Source organism: Oryctolagus cuniculus, chromosome 4 (assembly GCF_964237555.1).
Source record: "Oryctolagus cuniculus chromosome 4, mOryCun1.1, whole genome shotgun sequence".
In the NCBI taxonomy this organism is placed as follows: Eukaryota; Metazoa; Chordata; class Mammalia; order Lagomorpha; family Leporidae; genus Oryctolagus; species Oryctolagus cuniculus.
The window spans coordinates 65905990-65918514 of record NC_091435.1 but is presented as its reverse complement, the minus strand read 5'-3'; the positions used below and the strand labels follow the sequence as shown (position 1 = coordinate 65918514).

Below are 12525 nucleotides of genomic sequence, written 5' to 3'. Positions count from 1 at the left end.
CTGTCCTAATGATACTAGATTTATTGTAAATGTTGAAATTAATGTCAGTTATCCAATTTAATTCTTCTCTTCAATTTTGTGGTGGGTATTCTGTGCCTCTTGTATCTCCACATAAACTTAAGAATCCGTTTATCTACTTTCACAGCTGTGATCTTGCTGGGATTGCATTGATTCTATAGAGCAGGTGGGAAAGAAATGACATCTTGCCAATAGAGAGTTTCCCACACCAGAATGATCAATTTAGGAAGCTGAAATTTGTTACCATGTTTTTGACATGAATAACACTGTTTTCCTTCTATGACTCTTTTCCTATGTAATGAATATTTCATATCCTTATGACTTCCCTAAAGATGGAATTTCGAATTTTTATTATTAACCTCTAATAAACAGGCAAACTGTAAAAACTGGAGATTGCTATTTAGAAATGGGTAAGAGGGGCTAGCACTATGGAATGGTAGGTTTAACTTCTGCCTGGGGTGCCAGCATCCCATACGGGCACCGGTTACTGCTATGACTGCTCTTTTGAGAAAGCGGTTGAAGATGGTCCAAGTGCTTGGGGTCCTGCACCCACATGGGAGACTCAGACGAAGCTCTTGGCTCCTGGCTTTTTGGTTTTGATTGGCCCAGCTCTGACACTTGTGGACATTTAGAGAGTGAGCCAGTGAAAGGAAGATCATTCTCTCTGCCTCTATGCTTCTTAATGTAACTCTTACTGTAACTCAGTCTCTCAAACAAATAAATAAATCTTATTAAAAAAGAATTGGATAGGAAACTCGTAACTTTTATCATACTATATTGTTTAGATGGTTATGACATTAGTTTAGTTGAGTTTTGATTGTAGAATGTGATTGTATTTTCCAGTACATTCATTTTCTCAAAGTGAAGAAAATAGGAATTATAGCTTTCTTTTCCCAAAGCCAAATTCACAATTGCATTAAAAGGGTTTTAATTAACCATGACCATATTTTTGATCAGATTTATTACAAAATACGTTTTATTTTTAAAAATGAAGCTTCTTAAAAATGACCCATGTTTAATAGAATTCTTTCACATTAAATTTGACTAATTAGGACCAACACAAAAACTAGCATCAAAAAAGAATGTGATTGAATTTCAAACCCTGAGATATCTTGTTAGTCAAATTATCAACAGTGTCAAAAGAAAGAATTAATTTACTATATACATGGAAATCCTGATTGCTGGGATTTGTATAATATTGACTAACGTAATTCTCACAAAATGTCACTACTTGCTTCATAATTTTATGTATTGCCTAACATTTCAATTTTAAAAATATATAAAAGATCTTGAACATCTTATAACCTTAGTCAACAGAATACATTTAAATTATCTTTATAATTATAAACCTCTATAACTCTATAACACATAAAAAATCCCTGAATGTTTCTAATCCTTCAAAATCAAGTATGTTCATGGAATTTCTGAATATCACTGTCATTCCCCAAGCCTATATTTTTTTCATTAAAAGGGATAGCTTTCCTTGGCTCAACATAGTATAAATGCTTTTCACTTGAATGTGAATAGCTCACGTATCTGAGTGTTTTAGTGTCAATGTCCTATAATTACATTTTAATTAAATAATGACACAAGGCAATATGCCCATAAAAATATCAAAAAGACTGAATGCACAAATGAGTTATGGGACTACAATAACTGAAACATTTTCTAGAGTATATGTGGAAGAAATGTAATATCACAGAAAACTGAAGCACTTTTTCAAATTCTGTACTTTTTAAGATAACCAATACTAGCTTAAAAAGAGACATCACAATGATACCACAAAAATATAAATGATTCTATGAAACTACTGTGAACAGCTTGATGCTAACAAATTGTAAAACTTTGAAGAGATGAATAAATTGTAGATACAAAGATTAAATCAACAAGATAAAGAAAATCTAAGTAAAGAGATTGAAGCATTAATTTAAAGTCTACCATCAAAGAAAAGCACAGGACCTAACAACTTTACAACTGAATTCCTTAAAACGTTTAATATGTTCTAACTCTGAGTTCTAACTCTGACATTTCCCAGATTTTTCCAAAATATTGAAGATGATGGAACTCTGTCAACTCTTTTTATGAGGCCAGTAAACCAAATAAGGACACATTACAAAAAGAAAGCTACAAACCCATATCAATGATGAACACAGTAGCTAAAGGTCTCAACAAAATATTAACAAACCAAATTCAACAATACATCAAAAGGACACTAAGTCACAATCAAGTGGAATTTATTCAAAGGATGAAAGGATGGTTCAACATTCACACAGCAATAAACATCATAAATCACATCAACATAATGAAAACAAAAACCTATAATCATCTAGATAGAAGCAGAAAAAGCATTTCAGGCCGGGCTTTAACCCGCTGTGCCACAGTGCTGGCCCCAGAACATAAGATATTCTCCATCTTCCTCCTTCCTTACCTCCCAACCATCCTCCTTCTCTCTACCCTTAGTTCTGCTTTTTCTTTTTTTTTAAAAGTTTTTGAGATAATATATTTTAAATTTACAGTAAGAAGTTTTAATGCTTCACTTAATAAGGATTTTAACAAGTAAACAGCATAAAGACCTTAGTTTAGTGGGAATATAGACAATGGCCTTAAACAATCATTGAATGCACAAATAAGTTTATACATGGAAAAGGCTCAAAACTAAACAGAAAAGCTGTTAGAACTTATTAACCAATTCAGTAAATTTGTAAGATATAAAAACCAGTAGCATTTCTTTTTAAATTAATTTTAAGGGCAGAGTTATATAGAGAGAAGATGAGAGAGAGAGAGCGCGTCCTCCTTTTGCTGGTTCATGGCTGCCAGAGTTGGAGATGGGCCAGCCAGAAGCTGGGGCCAGGAGCTTCCCATGGTTCTCCCACATGGGTGCGGGGGCCCAAACATACAGGTCATTTTTCTCTCCCCTCCCAAAGACAACAGCAGGGAACTGGATTGGCAGAAGAGCAGCTGGGACATGAACCAATGCTCATATGGATATTGACGCCAGCCGGTAGCTTCACCCACTATGCCACAGGGCTAGTTCCAGCCAGTAGCATGTATATACATGGGTAATGATCTTGCACAAAGGGAAATCAAGGAAGGAATGTCAAGAAAGCTACTCATAGAATCTACAAAAAGTTTTAAATATTTAAGAAACAATTTACTCTAAGAAATGGAAGATGTCTATAATTATAATTTTATATATATTTGTTAAAAACCTCAATGAAAGAAATCATTTAAGATACAAAATATTAATTGTTAACGGATTGGACGAATCAATATCATTAAAATGCCCATTAAACCTAAAGGAATCCACAACTTCAATGTAATTCCTACAAAGGTACCAATGGCATTTTTGAAAGATACAAAAAAGTAAAAATCATTTGGAACCACAAATTAGCCAAAGTAATTCTGCATAAGGTAAAATAAAGCTGGAGACATCACAATAATAGATTGCAAAACTTAGTACAAATTTGTGGTAATTGAAACTTTATGGTACTGTCATAAAAATGAATACATAGATCAATATAAATGAAGAGAAAAAAGATTAATTCATGTACATACACCCAAGTGGTTTCTGATAAAGATGACAAGGATATGCACTGGAGAAAAAGGGTAGTATTTTCAATAAATGATGCCAGTCAAACTGGATATACATATGCAGAGGAATAAAACTACATCTCTTCCTTTTATCCTATATAAAAATTAAGTCAAGATGGATCAAAAACTTATATCTAAGATCTGAAGCTATGAAATTAGCAGAAGAGGGGCCAGCCTCGTGGCTCACTTGGTTAATCCTCCGCCTGCAGTGCCGGCATCCCATATGGGTGCCAGGTTCTAGTCCCGGTTGCTCTTCTTCCAGTCCAGCTCTCTCCTGTGGCCCGGGAGGGCTGTGGAGGATGGCCCAAGTGCTTGGGCCCCTGCACCCGCATAGGAGACCAGGAAGAAGCTCCTGGCTCCTGGCTTTGGATCGGCGCAGCACCGGCTGTAGCAGCCATTTGGGGAGTGAACCAGCGGAAGGAAGACCTTTCTCTTTGTCTCTCACTCTCACTGTCTATAACTCTACCTGTCCAAAAAAAAAAAAAAAAAAGAAATTATCAGAAGAGAGCATTGGTAAAAGACATAAGACATTGAGGTAGAAAGTAATTTTCCAAAGGAGACCCCAAAAGTGCAGACACTAAAACCAAAAACAGACAAATAGTATTATCAAGCTCAGGCAGTTATGAACATGAATAGGTATCCAAGAGAATGGGGGAAAATATTTGCAAGCTTCCTATCCAAATGGTAAACTTAGGAAAAAATAATGCTCAATAGCACTAACTATCAGAGAAATGCAAATGAAAACCATAATATAGTATCACCTCATCCATATTAGTGTAGCTATTGTAGGCAGATGGGTGCTGAGAAAGCTCTGGAAACCACCTCCTCCTAACACCATGTGAACAAGTCTACACAAATTACATCACTTTCTAAAGAGCTACAGAAGCCAATAGAGACCACTGTATCTCATCTTATTATAGTAAGATGATGTGTGGGGCCTTTGCTGTGGCACAGTGGGTTAAGCTGCTACCTGTGAATATCAGTTCTAGTCATGGCTTCTGCACTTACATATAGCTACCTGATAATGTTCCTGGTAAAGTACCAGGCAATGGCCCAGATGCTCGGGTCACTGTCAACCACGTGGGAGATACAGATGGGGTTCTAGGCTACTGACTTTATCATCTGTTGCCCTTTGGTGAGTGAGCTAGTGGATGGAAGATCTCTCCCCCGATCCCCTGCAATGTGTGTCTGTCTCTCATTCTAAAAAAATTTTTAAAAACTCTAATTTGAATTAAAACAAAGAGAGAGTTTCCTATGTCACCCCTTACTGAATGTAGACATACCTTTCATTTAAGAGAGGGAGAGAAAATTGAATCTCAATTCTGGGCCCTCTGTGAATAAATTCAGTTAGGTTGTGTCACAGACCCCTGCCATCAGGTCCTGACCTAATGTTTAGAAGTTCCTCAGCCAGATGACGTCCATCCCCTCTCTCTCAACCACTGGCAGAAAGTGAAATCCAGCCATTCCGTATCCTGGAGAGGAATCTTAATACAGAGCCTTGGGAGTTCAGCGTTGGGCAACACCCAGAATGTGATAAAGCTCAAATGCCTCTGCCTCCCAGCTGATTCTCACAGACTGAGCTTCTAACTTCCCTGTTGTCAGGCAGACACCTGCATTCCATTGAGTCAGACCCATATGTACACATGTCACCACCAGCCTCAGGTTGTCCTAGGTTGTCACCCTGGAACTTTGTGTGGCACAGGGATTGTGGGACTCAAGTGTGACTAATCATGGGACAGTTTAGCTGGCATGTACTGCCTTTATCAATCACCCCCTTAAGCAGAGACCATATTTTGTATTTTGTAAATGGTTCTTCCCTGGTAAAGGAAAATGCTGGGTAGATTCTAACAGCTTCCATCTCTAAGTTATTGCCAGTGGATAGTCTCTGGGTTTGCCCCCCAATATCAAGTAGTTATGTTCACTCTGGCTGACAGATTTGTTTTAGTGAGTAGCACTATCACCCTCTCATAGGCATGGTGTGCATCCCCCAAGATTGCACAATAACCATAAGATCCAGGAATGTCCCACCTAGGGCCTGCCTGAGTAGTTGGGAAGTTGCCTCATTCACTTTTCATGCCACCTTGGACATATTGAAAGCAATCAAGGTCTGTTTTGGAACTCAGCATCAGGCTAAGAAAATCCAGCACTGAGCAGATTCTGTCTCTTTCACCAGGTCAGTGTAGGCAAACAGACTATCTGGACGTGCTTCAGTGCCCAGCTGAGGTCCAATGTCCTGGTTGAGTAGTCTTATATCCTAGCCAACATCATCAGTAGCTGATAGGTGCAAATTGGGCAGTGAGACAAACAGAACTCACAGACTATAGCTCACTTCAGCAGCAGAAAAAAGAGCTTACAACTTCCAGGGCAGCCACAAAACTATTACTAGCAAGAAATTCTTCAATGAGTAGAAGACATAATGGGCCAGCACTGTGGTTCCTATGCTCACACGGGAGACCCGAGGAAGCACCTGGCTCCTGGCTTCGGATTGGTGCAGCTCCGGCCTTTGCGGCCAATTGGGGAATGAGTCAGTGTATGAAAGACCTCTCTTTCTCTGCCTCTCCTTCTTCTCTGCATAACTCCGATTTTCAAATAAATGAATAAAATCTATTTTTTTAAAAAAGAGAAGACATTATTTTACAAAAAGAATCAGAAACTCGACTTCACCTGAAAAGCACAAGGTGCACAAACCAGCCATTAAGGAACTGAGGCTTCTGAATTATTGAATGAAAGCTTAAAATATCTATTTTAAAGGAACTCAATAAGTTGTAGGAGAACACAAAGAAATAATTCAATATTCTAATAAAGAAATTTGATAGGGTAATGGAATTCATTAAATAAAATGAAGCATAAATCCTTAAACTGAAAAAAAAATACACTAGTGAAAAATAAACATCATAGAAGGCATTGATAACATAATGGATCAATCAGGAAAAGGATTCAGTGATTTTGAAGACTGGTTACTTGAAAATACACAGTTTTAGGTGAAAAAAATGAAAAATAAATAGGAATGAATAAAGCTGTGGGAAATATGAGGTAGCATAAAAGGAGTAAATACTTGATTTATTAAGATTCAATATGGATTTAAGAATGCCAATGTTATAGAAACCATATTCAGAGAGATGCTGACAGAAACTTCTCAAACTTAGAGAAAAATATAGTCATCCAGATAGAGGAAGGTTAAATGTCAGCATGTATGCTCAACTCAACACATCTACCCCAAGACATAGCATCAAACTCTCCAAGAGTAAAGACAAAAACAGAAAAGGATGAAATAGCACATACACAAATCTCAGTACCCTTAACTGCAGACTTTACACCATAGACCAAGTCCAAGAGGCAATGAGATTGGACTTTGAAAGTACTTGAAGAAAAAAATGAGAAGTCATTAATATCATATCCAGTAAAATCTATCCTTAAATTGTGAAGGAGAGACAATGACATTCCCAAATAAAAACTGATAATTGCTCACACCAGGTCAGTTTCCAGTGTTATAAGAAATATTAAAATGAGTTCTTCCTGATGAAAGAAAGCAATGCTAATAAGTAAGAAGAAAGTATCAGAAGCTAGAAAACTCTGATATATATATATACACACACACACACACACACACATATACATATTTAATCAGAAAATGCAGAATGCGTTGATATTATAAAGATGTTGGGTAAAATATATCATTTATTTAATGAGTACAAATTTGCTAAGTACAACTTTAGGAATATAATGATTGTTCCCATCATACCCATCCTCCCACCCCCATTCCTACCCCCCCCCTCCACCTTCTTCCATTCCCAGACCCATTCTCCATTAAGAAAAAAACAAAAACCTGTACCTCACGAGTCAAGACAAGGACTGTTCAAGTCATTGCTTCTCAAAGTGTCAATTTTACTTCAATTTCCTTTTAGGTGCTCCACTAGTTATCATAGATCAGGGAGAACATATGGTATTTGTCCTTTAGGGACTGGCTTATTTCACTGAGCATGATGTTTTCCAGATTCATCCATTTTGGTGCAAATAAATGGATTTAATTTATTTTTACCACTGTGTAGTATTTCCTAGAGTACATATCGCATAATTTCTTTATCTAGTCAGTCCTTGAAAGACATTTAGACTGATTCCATATTTTAGCAATTATGAATGGAGCAGCAATAAACATTGGGGATGCAGATAGCTATTTTCTTTGCTAATTTCATTTCCCTTGGGTAAATTTCCAGGAGTAGGATGGTTGGGTCATATGGTAGGTTTATATTCAGATTTCTGAGGTATCACCAAACTGTTTTCCATAGTGGCTTTACCAGATTATATTCCTACCAACAATGGATTAGGCTTTTTCTCCACATCCTTACCAGCACTTATTGTTTGTTGATTTCTGTATGAAAGTCATTCTAACTGGGGTGAGGTGAAACCTCATTGTTGTTAGACCAATGGAACAGAATAGAAATGCCAGAAACCACTCCAAGCATCTACAGCCAACTTATATTTAACCAAGGAGCTAAAACTAATCCCTAGAGAAAAGACAGTCTCTTCAAGAAATGGTGCTAGAAAACTGGATCTCCACATGTAGCAGTATGAAGCAGGACCCCTTCCTTATTTATATCTTACAAGAAAATACATTCAAAATGGATTAAAGACCTAAATCTACAATCTGGTACCATCAAATCACTAGAGAACGTTGGGTAAACTCTGCAAGACATTGGCACAGGCAAAGATTTCTTAGGAAAGACTACAGAGGCACAGGCAATCAAAGCAAAAATCAACAAATGGGATTGTATCAAATTGAGATGTTTCTGTACTCCAAAAGAAAGACTCAGGAATGCGAAGAAGCCACTGACAGGTTGGGAGAAATTATTTGCAAACAATGCAGCTGATAAAGGATTAATAACCAGAATATATAAAGAGATCAAGAAACACCACAATAACAAAACAACCCAGTTGGAAAATGGTCCTCCAATAACTTAAACAGACATCTTTCAAAAGAGGAAATACAAATGGCCAACAGACATATGAAAAAAATGCTCAGAATCACTAGCCATCAGGGAAATGCAAATGAAAATCATTTATATTTTTAGTGTGAAGCCGCAGGGGTAGACCGAAGTGGAGACATAAGCTAGGTTGGGATTCGTCAAGTCAGCCCAGGGAGCAAAAGACGGGAAGCCAAACAGAGAAGCGGAGACGTAAGCTAGGTTGGAATTCATCAGGTTAGCCTGGGGAACTTAGACTGAAAACCGGTAGTGGAAATGTGAGCTAGGCCGTGATTCGCGGAAGCCACCGTGCGCAGAAAGCGCAAGGGGCACTAGCGGAGAGAGCACACGGGGTGCGAGTAGATAGGAGAGCACGAGGCTGGTGCGGAGGCCGTTGTGCGGGTGCAAAGGGCTCGGAGACCGCGGAGCGAGCGCGAAGCCGGGAAGCCGCGCAGATGAGAGAAACGCGGGCTGAAGCCGCGCAGAGCTGGGAAGCTGCCGCGGGGCGAGGCACCAAGAAGCCGCCTCGGGGCAGGCGCCGGGAAGTCGCCGGGATAAGAGAAACAGAAGTTTAGAAGTAAAATCAGAGAAATAGGAATGCTGGAAGATAGAAGTAAAATAGGAGAAATAGGAATTCCCGGAGATAGAGAAATAGAGAAAAATAAGGCCTCCCCACAACATGGCAATGAGAGGGCTTGGATTCGGTCTGCCTGATTAAGGTGATAAGCACTTGCAGGCAGCTCGAGCACAGCATGCACTGCAGGGCACCGAACACAGGCACGCATCAGCGCCTAAAACCTCCTCACAACATGGTGAAGAGAGGACCCGGATTCGGTTTGCCTGATTGGTAGGGCTTGTAAGCACCTGTGAGCAACTCCAGCAAGCACAGCAGAGTGTGTGCCGCGGGGCACCGAAGATAGGCGCTTATCAATGCCAAAAAATAAAAAGAAAGGGGGAACTGTGGGGAGCAACTCGGACTATACTAAGTTACTGGAATTAAGACTTATTCTATGCATCTGCTCTCCCACAATATGGCGCTGGGAGAGGAGTAAACAACTTTTACACAGCTGCCTCTCGCCAACTTGACTGATGAGCTACAGGAGCTGATCCTGCTCCTGATTGGAGGAGAGCAGCGTGCTCGGCATGTGGTTAGCAGAGCACGGATTGGTGGAGAGGACTATAAAGGAAGAGGGAGACAACATGCACCAGGAACATCTGAGGGAACATCTGGATAACATCTGAGCAGCCCCCAAGAGAGCTGGCCGGTGGTGTGCTGCTCCCCCGTGGAAGTGGGGAAAGTGGCAGGGGGAGCCGCCCTTCCACAGAGGTGGAAGGATCGGCAGCCAACCTGGGAAGAACCAGCAGCAAACCCGGGAAGGGCCGAGCAGACAAAAGAACAGCGCAGGGTTTAGTGTCGTTCCTCCTTGAAAAGGGGGAGCGACAGCGTGTGTGTACCTTATGGTTTGGCTTAAACTAATAGATTGTATTGAATAGCAATAGTGAAAGTGGGCATCCTTGTGTGGTTTCCCTCTATTTTTAAGATTTTTTTAAATTTATTTATTTGAGAAGTAGAGTGTTTATTCATTTGAAAAGTACAGATAGTGAGAGGGAGAAACAGAGAAAGGTCTTCCATTCGCTGGTTCACTCTCCAAATGGCTGCAACGGCTGGAGCCGCACTGATCCGAATCCAGGAGCCAGGAGCCAGGAGCCAGGAGCTTCTTCCAAGTCTCCCACGTGGGTACAGGGGCCCAATGACTTGGGCCATCTTCTGCTTTCCCAGGCCATAGCAGAGAGCTGGATTGGAAGAGGAGCAAATGCTGGTGCCGCAGGTGGAGGATTAACCTTCTGAGCCACAGCGCTGGCCCCTTAAATTTCCCTCTTAAGATTGCTTTTCTGTATCCCATTTTTTTGAGTTGTGGTGTTGTCATCTCCATTCATTTCCAGCAATTAATTTATTTCTCTTCTAATCTTTTCTGTGATCCATTGTCATTCAGGGACATATTTTCCAGTCTCCATTTTTGCATGTTTTTATATTTTCTAGTGTTTCTTAAATTGTTATTTTCGAGCTTCATTCCATTGTGGTCAGCAAAGATATATGGTATGATTTAAATTTTTATTTGATTTACTTTGATTTGCTTTATGGCCTAGCATATTGTCTATCCTTGAGAAAGTTCCATGCACTGATGAAAAGAATGTGTATTCTGCTACTGTGGGATGGAATGTCCCATAGATATCAGTTAGGTGCATTTGGTCCATAGTGTAGATTAGTTCTGTTGTTAGTTGATTTTCTAAGTAGTTGATCTTTCTATTGATGAAAGTGAGGTGTTGAAGTTCCCCATTACAATTTTATTGGAGTCTATGTCTCCCTTTAGATCCAATAATATTTGTTTAAAATAATCAGAGGGGCTGGCATTGGATGCAAATATATGCACAGTAGTCACTTCTTTCTGTTGAATTGGTCTTTTCATCATTACATAATGCCCTTCTTTAACTCATATGGTAGTTTTTATGTTAAAGTCTATTTGTCTGATATTATGATGTCTACTCCTACTCATATTTGGTTTCTGTTAGCATAGAATATCTTTCTCTATTCTTTCACTTTTAGTATGTGTGCATCTTTGTTGATGAGGTGCATTTCTTCTAGGCAGCAAATAGATGGGTCTTGTTTTTTAATCCATTCAGCCAGTCTGTGTCTTCTAATTGGATAATTTTGGGCATTTACTTCCAAGGTTATTATTGATAAGTATTGACTTTGTCCTACCATTTTCTATAAATATCTCTATTGTTTGTTTTTCATTTCCTTTGTGCTTTTACTAGGAGATTTTCTGTCTTCACATTTTGTTATAATGATTACAGTAATTATCTGCTTCTGTGTGTAGCACAATCTTAAGAATTGTTTGTAAGGCTGGACAAACTTTGAATTTCCCTTACTTAATTCTCAAGTAAATAAATGATTCAACAGGTATTAAGTAGGAAGACTATGGTTCTTCAGGAGTGTAGATAAGGGCTATAAACAATACTCAAATGTCAGTAAGTCAATTTCACTCATATATATTACAATTTTTGTACTCTAATATTTATAGGTACCACATATCAGAGAAAACATGATATTTTCACTTTGGGGACTGGCTTATTTTGCTAATTATAATGATCTTTAGTTACATCTATTTTGTAACAAAAGCCATTATTTCATTCTTTTTAGGACTGAGCAGTAGTCCATAATTTACATATACCACATAGTTTCCTTACAGTTAAGCCTGACATGAATACATTTTGAACATCTAGATGAGGCATACTAGCATATGTCATATATGAACACTGAACAAGATTTAAATTGCAGTGTATTGATAACATAATAAATGTCATGCCTCTTTTATTTGCTTTAAGTTTATTATTGGTATATTCAAAATATATCTTCAAGCTACTTATTGTCATGTCTGTTTATAGTCAGTAAAACTGAGGCTTACAGGTTAATACAGTATTTTGATTTTCAAAGACTCTTAAGAATGTCTTTATTGTCCTTTCTACATAAAAACACCATCATAGTTTTATTATCATTAATTATGTTATTAAAACTTCGTTTGGACTTGAATATTTTGTCTTAGTTTTTTAATTTTTATTTTCTGGCATAGTTTGTGTTAAAGGGAAATAAATTCTATGCACTTCAGTAAACTTGCAGGAAGATGAAATTAAATTATGCATATAAATAGATGTGTAAATTATGATTCACAGTAATAGTTCACAGTATTCTTAGAAGATTCAATTTATTTATTTGAAAGGCAGAGTTACAGAGAGAGAGGAAGAGAAAGAGAGAGAAAAAGATCTTCCACCTGCTGTTCACTCCCCAAGTGGCCACAATGGCCAGGGCTGAGCCAGACCAAAGCCAGGAGCCAGGAGTTTCTTCTTGGTCTCTCATGTGGGTGCAGGAGTCCAAAGACTTCAGCTGTCTTCTACT

The 12525-nt window shown here is 38.5% G+C and overlaps 1 long non-coding RNA gene across 1 annotated transcript in view; it reads left to right on the top strand.

The window, feature by feature from the left end:
- Positions 1 to 12525, top strand: part of LOC138849488 (uncharacterized) — a 57921-nt gene that overhangs the window by 29833 nt on the left and 15563 nt on the right. The window lies entirely within an intron of this gene.